The sequence below is a fragment of the Thunnus albacares genome, chromosome 23, assembly GCF_914725855.1.
Source record: "Thunnus albacares chromosome 23, fThuAlb1.1, whole genome shotgun sequence".
NCBI classification, from domain to species: Eukaryota; Metazoa; Chordata; class Actinopteri; order Scombriformes; family Scombridae; genus Thunnus; species Thunnus albacares.
In genome coordinates, this window is record NC_058128.1 from 13,254,807 (window position 1) to 13,264,823 (window position 10,017).

A 10,017-nucleotide genomic window follows, 5' to 3' on the forward strand; every position below is an offset into this window, starting at 1 on the left:
TGTTGCTCATGTTTTGTACATTCATCGATCATGTCATGACGTCTAGTACGTTACTCGTAGCTTTCCCACAGTCTCAGTCAAAATAAACTGCTAAGAGAGTGGACCGACGAATACTGAAAGAAAAGAGAGAGGCACTCATGGCTCACTGAGGTGCTTTGCTTTAAATTATACCACACAGCTGTACGTTTCCACCTCTGACTTGGCGAATAAAATTCATTTGTTACCTGCCTTTTTTTTGAGTGAGATCTGCGTCAGATGACCGCTTGTGGATTCCACAGCACTGCCCAGTTCTCAGTCTTTTCCTCTCCGTCTCCTTTTCCCCCCTCTCTCCCATAGAGAGCCCTCCACTGCCTCTGCCCCTGTTTCCATAGTGACACTTTCCCCGACTCTGGCTCGACATAATCAAGTGAACGGGATATGGGTGGGGGTTGGGGGCGAGAGAGGGAACTGGGAGTGGGGTGTGTGGAGGGAGGTTGGTTGAAGGAATGGCAAAGATGAGAAAGATTTTTTAAAAAAGGGGCAAACAGCGAGAGATAAGGCAGCAAATATAGAATAAAGAGAATGTCAATATAGAGGGTTTGTCAGTAGCAAACAGTGTCTCGGGCTGGAGTCCATCGCTGCCTGATGTTGGTTTCAGATCAGGTGGTTTAGAAAAGCCTTGGCATATGGCTGAAATAATTGTCATGCTCATCAAACAACTGGATGGCCACTTGTGCTTTGTGACAATGCTCCCACCAGAGCAGAAATGAATTATGGGATAGAGTTGATCAATCTGAATTTTAATGTGAGTGGTGCTCAGCATGGGTCTGCTGCATGATGCCAGGCGGAGATGGTATAAACCGCCTCGAATGCTGGAATAAAATGATGCACCATATGTAGACAAAATGTGATAGTTAACCCATTCTGCTGCAGCTTTTGTTATGTGGAGCAGAGCAGGTGGACCCAGATGCAGGAGACTGTAGGGAGAGCAAGGCTGAAGAATAACTTCTTTATTCTAGGCTTGTGCAGGCAAAGCAAAGGTGGCAAAACAAATCAGAAACAGAACTATACAGAACAAGACTGAGTAACAAAGGATCCAACAAGACTGAGCTGAAACACAGGACTGAAATACTTACTGAACTAACGAGGAGATGAGGTGCAGGTGGGGAGACAGGGAGAACAGACAGGGAGCCGATTGGCTGGGGGAAACACGGGGAGCAGGGTAGGGCTGACGAGGCTGAATGCGGGGCAGATGTGGAAGGAAAGCGTGAGAGAAAAGCAGGCTGGGGAGGAGCACAGAAACACAGGAGGGAAACAATGCAAACAGACAATGAAAAACACAGAAAATACAAATAGGCACACGAAAGCCTTAAATGCCAGCAGACCAAATGCAAACAAAAAACAGTCTGCTACGGATTTAAGTAGGCTGCAAGATAATCTGAGACATGCTTAAAGTGCAAAACTTAGATCTTTGGTTAAGTTTTAACAGCCTTTTTTGTTCAAAGACGACAAAGTTATTTCAATATCATTTTTTTACACTCATGAAAACAGAAAATAATGGTTTGCTTCTATTGCATTTCGATTTATGGATGTAGTGTTTAGCTAGAAGCAGAATGAAAATGACCTTTGTGCAACTGTACAGCTGTGAATGATGACTCAAAATAACAATTTGCTGTTCACTATTGAGAAAACTTTTCAGCATCTATCATATAGGAAGTAGTGAATGAGTGAATGGGCCATGTCAGCATGTTAGCATTTTGCTCAAAACACTGCTGTAGCCTCACAGAACAGCTAGTGTGGCTGTATTTACCACACTATATTTAGTATTGTTGCTGAAAAAGTGTAACAAAATGATTCTTGTAAATACATCAGCACCCTTTACTGTGGTTTGACTGTGCTCTTACACACTATTACACTACTGGACACAATATAATCCTTTCATGCTGAGCATTTTCTAAAAGAACAGCTTGTCTTTCCTGGATGTGTCTCACCATGAGGTTTTTAAGAAGCTCAAATGGATAAATAAAGGTTCATTTTTCTGCTCTACAGTAGCTACCATTGCTCACTTTAAAAGCAGCAGTTGAATATCCCCTGGCACATGAGGGATAAGAATGATTGTGTTGGTGCAGATCATCATTTTCCCGAATTAATCACCGTTGAATGGGATTACTGTGGAGCGCTGTCCTTCCTGCGTGATCAACGAGCAGCAGCAATATGGCTTGTGAACTTTCTAATTCTCTATTGATCCTCGAGCTGTTGTGTTACTGCCCGCCTCCCCCACCAGGAAGGTCAGATGGCAGCGTCAGCTGCTCGTGGACCTGGTGCAGATTTAGAGTCGTGATTAAAGGGACACTTCTGCAGGGTGGACACCAGGGGTTATGAGGATCGAATGTGGGACTTTATGGCTGTGAGATGGTTACTCTGACCGTGAAGCTACTCTGCTGTTGTTGTCCCCAAGGAAACACAAGATAAATTCACACCTTGACCACTGAGAGCAAATAAATAGCTCTTTATTAGTGCTCTTAGAAGGAGAGGTGGATATTGTGCTGCCACTTTGGAGAATACTTTAGCCATTTTATTGTCCCACCCATAAAAAAGACTATGGAAAAATTATCATAATTTTATTTTTTTTGCATTTCTGAGTTCCTTCGGGCACTAACTACAAAAAAATCACTTTTTTTATCAAGTGACAACACAGTTTTTAAATCATAAGCCTTTACAGAATGGTTGGAATTTACTGTAAAAGTGCACTTTTAATAATGTGCATACATTTTTCTCCATTAAAGTGAAAAAAGAGACATTTTTAAACACATCTCTTATGGGAATGTGTATCTCTAATTCTCCATATGCTCAATCAAACAGATGAGAAGAGCATCAAAGGATAAAATGCATGTGTTTGTGTGCATTTTAAGGGACAAACACTGTAATCAATGTCATCTGAATTTATATGAACAGGAGCTATCAGTATCTCAGTGTTGTCACTTTTACAAATTTGGAGGAAAATTGCACATCCTCTCCCTCTGTGAAAGCTAAATTGGATGCTGGGTTTCCCTCTAACCACCATGTTGGCAACATCCCCATCATCCAATTTGGTGATAGCCCTGCCTACAAGAGTACTACCTGGCCGAGCACAAACTTGTCAGAAAGATTTATCTCTCTCTAACTCTAAATTCCAATCTCAGCCTGTTAGTTATCCCCGGCTTTAGTTTAGTTGGCAGAATGATTGACAGCCGGCTGATTGGGGAGCTGTGGATTTCTGTGCCCTCAAGTCAGATTGTGGAGGGATTCAACCAATTACCGCTCAAGGGCATCAAGACAAGGTGCAGAGGGCTGAAGCCGGTGCAGGTTGTAGTCTAACCCCCTCGTGGCGTTTGTGCATGCCAGAGGGTACAGTAGGATGCAGAGAAAAGGAACAGCAGAGATTATGGGAACACAATCAGAGCTGGCAGGTTATGTCTCTCGTAACCGGGCAAAAAAGACTGTTTCAAGGTTTCACTCTCAGGCAGTAGAAACAAAGAGAGAAGCAGGAGCTGAATGACGAGCCTGTGTCATTGACAACTATTGTGTGTATCTGCCTAAAGCAATAGACTTCACCTCGAACGTGGGCTTTCCTCCCAGGAATCCATTTTCCTCAGCAGCATTCAGACTTTCCTCTGACAATAACGATAACTGCAAACTGGCCAAATTACACTATTTATTACAAACTATTGTATATAATATGGAACACCAAATCAGCAGCTTTTACATTTAATTATATGTAATTTAGTACTATTTAAAGAGAAAATGTGAATTTCCTTGAAACAAAAGCTCAGTTTAAACCCAAGTAAATATCATAACTCATTTATTATTGGAAAGTTTAGATTAGATTTAGCTGATTTCTGTTACCTGACCCCAATCTGACAAATGTTGTGTCTTTAGTCGTGTTTAGGTTTGATTCTTTTCATAATTCATAAAGAAAAGAGACAAAGTGTAGCCAGTGTAAGGTAAGCTAATAGTCAGTAATTGATGAAATAAAGAAAAATTTAGTTTCAGGTGTCTAAAATATGGCAGTCTAGATTAGTACAGTCTGGTTGAGTCTTAAATCTGCATTAACTGATTTTTTGGCCACTTGGGGGCAGGGGAAACAAGTGGCCTAGTGAACACAACGATGTCATATCATAACCTTTTAAGTTAATATGGCAAACTAGTTTGCGAACAGTTGGTTATTCACACTTTCAGCAGTTACAGAGCAACATTATCATTCATTTGGAGTCATGTGTCTGCCCACCTAAGTCAAATATTCACTCTCTTTTAGCTCTGTTTTGGTCTCCACCAACTCATGGGGGAAATATCTGACTCTTAAAGCTGATAAATGCTTCATTATGTTCACCAGCTATACGCTAACTGTGTCTTTTTGCCGTTTGGTGCTGAGCAAGTAGCATACTGTGGATTTTTAGAGCTTTTTCTATGAAAAAAAAAACACTGCTGTGTTTGAAAAGGACACTATGAGAGTGCTGAGAGTGAACCACAACAGTACAGTTGCAGCCGGACACTAAACAATGAGCTGAAACTCACTATGAAACTCCATAAACCCGAGAGGAGACACAGGGTTGAGTGATAATTTTCTGTAGCTTCATCAATATGAGCGATGCCTCTGACATTACACATTGCCATTTGATACATTGTTATATTAAAAAATATTGATAAAAGCAGCTTCAAAGACACGGAAACAGGATGACTAGGTGTCAGTTTTAGGTTTGTGCAGAACTCTACTGTACAACGACTACTCTACAATGACTGAAAGACTCTGGGTTACCAATTGAACACAGTCTCTATGTTCCCTTTATAATTAGTACTAAACATACAAAACAAACATTTGTTCGAGGGAACTATAAGGAAATTATTCAGAAATTACTGACCCCTAAAATAAAGCATTTCCATTATATTACTACCTTCCCATTTATGAAGCCCCTTTTCAAAACTAACCCACAAATCTGTCCTCAAAAGTTGCAGCATAGAAGTGTTAAATTTAGTTAAGCTTTTTAAAAAAAGACTGTTCTGTTCAATATGTGTGTCAGCACCAACCCATTTATTGTCAGCATGGACTACCATGTTGCAGTAAAAGGTAACTCAACATGTACCGTCTTGAGATATTAACCAGTCACATCCATTTAGAGCATTTGACGGTGCTGTCAATGCACATTTACATGACATCATAATTTATGCATTTAACTGGAGCTCCAATCCTATATAATTTAAAATCAATTACAGTAGCCAGCTGAAAATTGAAGTAATTTTAAAATGAAGTAAGGTTTATGATGTATTTATGTTGGTTTTAACTGTTCAATGACACAAATCTTATTCTCCATATAACAGTCAACTTTTATGGAAAGAAACTCTTTTTTATTGCTCTGTGGTGGCTGTTGCTGTATGCACTGTGTTATATTGTGTGTGTGTGTATGCAAGTGTGTGTGAGTGTATGTGTGCGTGCGTGCATGAGAAAGACACACAGAGGGAGACCAGGCACCCACTTGTAAATTATGTCTTTCATCTCTTGACTTCAGATGTGGCTGTCACCCACTTCCATTATACAGAAGGATGAAGTGTGACACACAAGACAGACTGTAAGATGGGAGTGTGAGAACAAAGGAAGTTGAGAAACTTGCATGCGCGTACACACACACACACACAAGCACGCACGCACACATACACAAGCTCTGGTTTCATGGACTGAGTGGACTCAATAATGAAATAATAATCACAGAAACCAAGGAAGGAATTATACTTTTCTAGCAAGAATTTACAAGATTTCAAGACAGATAATGTTTGGATGTCTAGGTGTGGAAAATGAATGAACAACACTCTCAGGGCCTTCAACAAACATTGCTATAGTGCCCTTGAGGAAGCCACTTAAACCCCCAAATCGCTCCAGTGGAGCTCCTCAGTGGCCAACAGCATCCGACTGTAGCTGCGCTGAGTGAATGTCTGCATGAATTTGAAGCACGAGGCTGAAAAAGCTGCCAGCAAAACCCGCTTCCAGGATATATTCTTAAAGAAATCTAAATCAAGGGAGTGTGCAGGGAATGGCAATTCATTTGAGCCAACATGGTGTAAAATAAAAGTCCCTTGGGGAAATTAAAGTGTGATAAAACAGGATATTCACATATTGCAGTAATACAGCCAACCATGTTCACCTTGGATATATCCCAGATCCCAGTGTAATTCCTTTCACTGTCTCCTGTCAGAATAAGTTCTTATGTTTTCAGTGATGGCTCGGACAGCAGTGACTGGAAATTGAAATTGCTTTTCACTGTCTGCAAACTCCCATTTACAGGTAGATTTCCTTTTGAGTGAGTAATCCATGGCTTAATTTTAGGAGGAATTCTTCAACTTGTCATTCACCCATATACCACATACAGGAAAATGTCAAACCAGAGTTATATTGAATCATCGAAAGAGTTATAATTACTCACACATCAAGTAGACAGTATTTAAGCACATAGGGAGCTCCTATGACGGCAGTATCTTCACTGTGTCCTTCGGCAAGATAGAGAACTCCTATAAGGTCCAGTTATATAATTTTGTGCCTCAACCTCAGCTTTGAACCCCCATTTAGCTTTTTTTTTTATGGTCTCTCATTTCACAAATCAAGAGGAAAGACATAAGAAGACAAAAATAACATATACACACTTGTAAGAAGAACATAAAATAAAAAAATAAAAACTAACAGGGGGTTGGCTGTCCCCTTAAAAAGATAACGTAAATGGGTAAAAAATGAATTGATTGATACAAACATCAGGTTTCCATCAGGTAGCTGAGGAAAAGCCCCCAAGCATTCAAAACACTTTGCTTTGTTTTAGAGTTAAATGAGAACAGCTGTTCCATTTGGACGTTGAAAAAGGATCTCATTAAACCAGTTTTTAAACACTGAGAATCAGACGGTTTTTGCTGTGAGTATGCCCCACATTAATTCTTGCTGGTGGCTATACGAAAAACTCGTGATCTCAGAATAACCAAAGTTTCCAAGAACGGATCTGATTTTATCTCTTTTTTAAGTACCCTGGAAAACCATTTGTAACCCATTTTGCATAATGATGATACTGGTGGATAGATTTTTACCTAGTTTAGTTTTGAAATATTGGAGCCTATGGGTGACTTTAAACTGTATTTATTTGTATCTACAGGTTATAATCCACCCATGTGATCTAAATAGTACCTCATGCACTTAGGAGCTCATGTCTACTGGATATTTTTTAAAGGACCAAAATAATGTCAATGAGAAGAATATAAATGCAGTTTTCAGGGTGTTTGTTTAACTTTGTTTTATCAAGGGTCCCATTAGCTAATGCCAGAGGCAATCACAACTCCTCCTCAGTGCGAGATGAGCTGAAAAACACAATTAGATAAATCTATAGTACAGTGGCAATTCACATAGCATTAGGGCAACAGTGTTAAATAAGTTTAACAGGCATTTTGCTTGAGGACGGAGACAGAAGAGAAGTAGGGGGCTGCTGCGATTCGCCACCAAAACCGATCTTAATGAGAGCTGCATGCAGAAGAGGATAAGCAGCACTCTTCACCTTACATACCAAGACCCTGGCTGCTGAGACGGCTTCATTAAGCCCAGCAGACTATGTGCTGTCACTCCTGAAAACGGGCAAGGCTGCCAAAGGAATGGGAAACAACAACACAGTAATAACGTTGACATTTACAATAGGCGTCGGATATCATATCCAATTTCTCCCTGCACACCCTTAATTCCTTTTTAATTGCTTTTCCATGTTGGTTCCGGAATAAGACTGTCTCTCTTCATTTATGAAAGTGGAGAGATGGGGACAGTGATGTGTGTGTGTGGGGGGGTGGCTGGCTGACGGTTCGTGTGTGTGTGTGTATATGTGGGTGAAGGGGGGAGGAGGGGGATCATATGCTAAAAGAGGGGTGTTGGTTGCAGGCGAGTTGCAAGGCCAAGACTGAGATAATTGGTAGCCGTTTTTAAACAAATCAACTACTTTTTTAAAAAGAGCTTTGATTAGAAATCTGACTTCATGTGATGAACATAACTGAAGAATTAAATGATTATGATACACATGATTAATTATCCTGCTACTGGATGAATATGCTCAGAGTTTTAAACACTCATCCTTAAAGGGTGGATTATGGTACAAAATGAGAAACAAGAATCTAAATCCTTCTTGTCATCAAAGTATTTTTTCATATCTGAACATATAGGACCATAAATTATCAACATAAATCGATAAAATTCTATATGGTGAGGAGTAAATTTAAAGTGGTAGGAACAGCAAGTTCCAAAGATAACAATATTATACATAATCCCCTGTTAAATCACAATTTATCATATTTACACTTCTGATTTGGTACAGATTAAACAAAAAAGACCTGACATGTTAGTTTTAGAGGTGCTGGTAGGCAGATTTTGTTACATTTGGACCGAACGAGACAGTGACTGACTGTAGCTTCATATTTGTCGTACACACATTAGAGAGGTAGCTTATCTTCTTCAACTAACTCTCAGCAAGAGGGAGAATACACGTATTTCCCAAAATGTCAAACTATTCCAGCAATGGAGCTGCGAGTTCCCTTGAGCCAAATTCAACAGGAAATACATAAAAAATACAGCAGTTTTGTTCTACGTTTTTTAAGATAGAGCAGTAAACAACATCAGTCAAGCATCAGGTCCATCATGCGGCAGAGTGACTGATGGCGCAGCCCAGTGCACCACATAACTTGGCAACCCTAGAGTTACTTTTATCCAGCAGAGTGTGTGGTGGTTAATCAAAGCCCATAATTTCCATAATTCATGGATGCCCATCTGTTTGCCACCTACTCCCATGCCCAGTGCAGAATAAACAAATTCAGGAGAGGGACCAAGGGGCTATTTAATGACAGCATCAGCCATGGCTTGTGCAAATATCGACACACACACGCACACACACACACACACACACACACACACACACACACACACACAAACACAACATAGTGCAATCAATCTTCCGGCTCAACTATAATTCATTCTGAACACAATTGTTTAATCCATCCGAGGTACAATATTTGCATCATAATTCAGAAATTGAGGTTAACTAATTAGGCATCATAATCGTATGACTATTACTCATCCCGATCACACTTAAAAGCCGTAGAAGACTTTCACATAAACTCACATAGAGTAAAATCTCTGATCTCCATCCAGGCGACTTCTCACAAAAGTCTTGTCACACCACGAGATCATACAGATTTTCTTCAGATAAAATCTAACTACTTTGATGTTATTGCAAGCCCGGGGACGGCTGCATGATTGAATCAGCGAAGCTAAGGAAAGAGAAAAAAGCAGAGGGAAGTGGATTTGTTGTATGAATCAGGGATAAATTCTCACCTGATGAACATTTTAGTAGTGAGGCAACCAACAGAGAATCAAATATGAACTGGTAACACTTAAGATTACAACCCGCAAACTACAGTGTAGTTATTTAGTACATACAGGCTACCAATGAAATACTGCGTATACCGGGAGACATATGTAAGAACAAGGGAAGAGGAAAAGAGGTTTGGGAATAAAGGGGTAACTTTGTGTTTATGAGGGACTTAGAAATAAATTCTAGTAGTATTTTTGTAACTGTAATAGTATTTTAATGCACTGAATACCTGTCATTACTATCATATAATATAAGTAATATTATTACTGGGTAGCAAGATATAAAAAATGGAGAAAACAGGGTAATAATGTTACTATTGCAATGAAATTAGCTGTAGTAAAATCATGACATTCTGGTAATATATATTCTTATTTTTGGGATCTAATATCTGATAATGTTAGAGCACAACCTAGAACAACTTTTATGTCCTCTCATATAATTGCCAACTGGGGTAATGACTTACTTTTAAGTGGTAGCACATTGTATGAAGCACTGAAAATATGGGAGGAATCCCTTTTTTATTATAGTGTAAGTTTGGGGTGTGCAGGCTGTAAAATGAAGCAGCCCCTTGTTCACCCCATTTATGCTCTAAGTATTTAATATTTCATTAAGTAAGTACCATAAG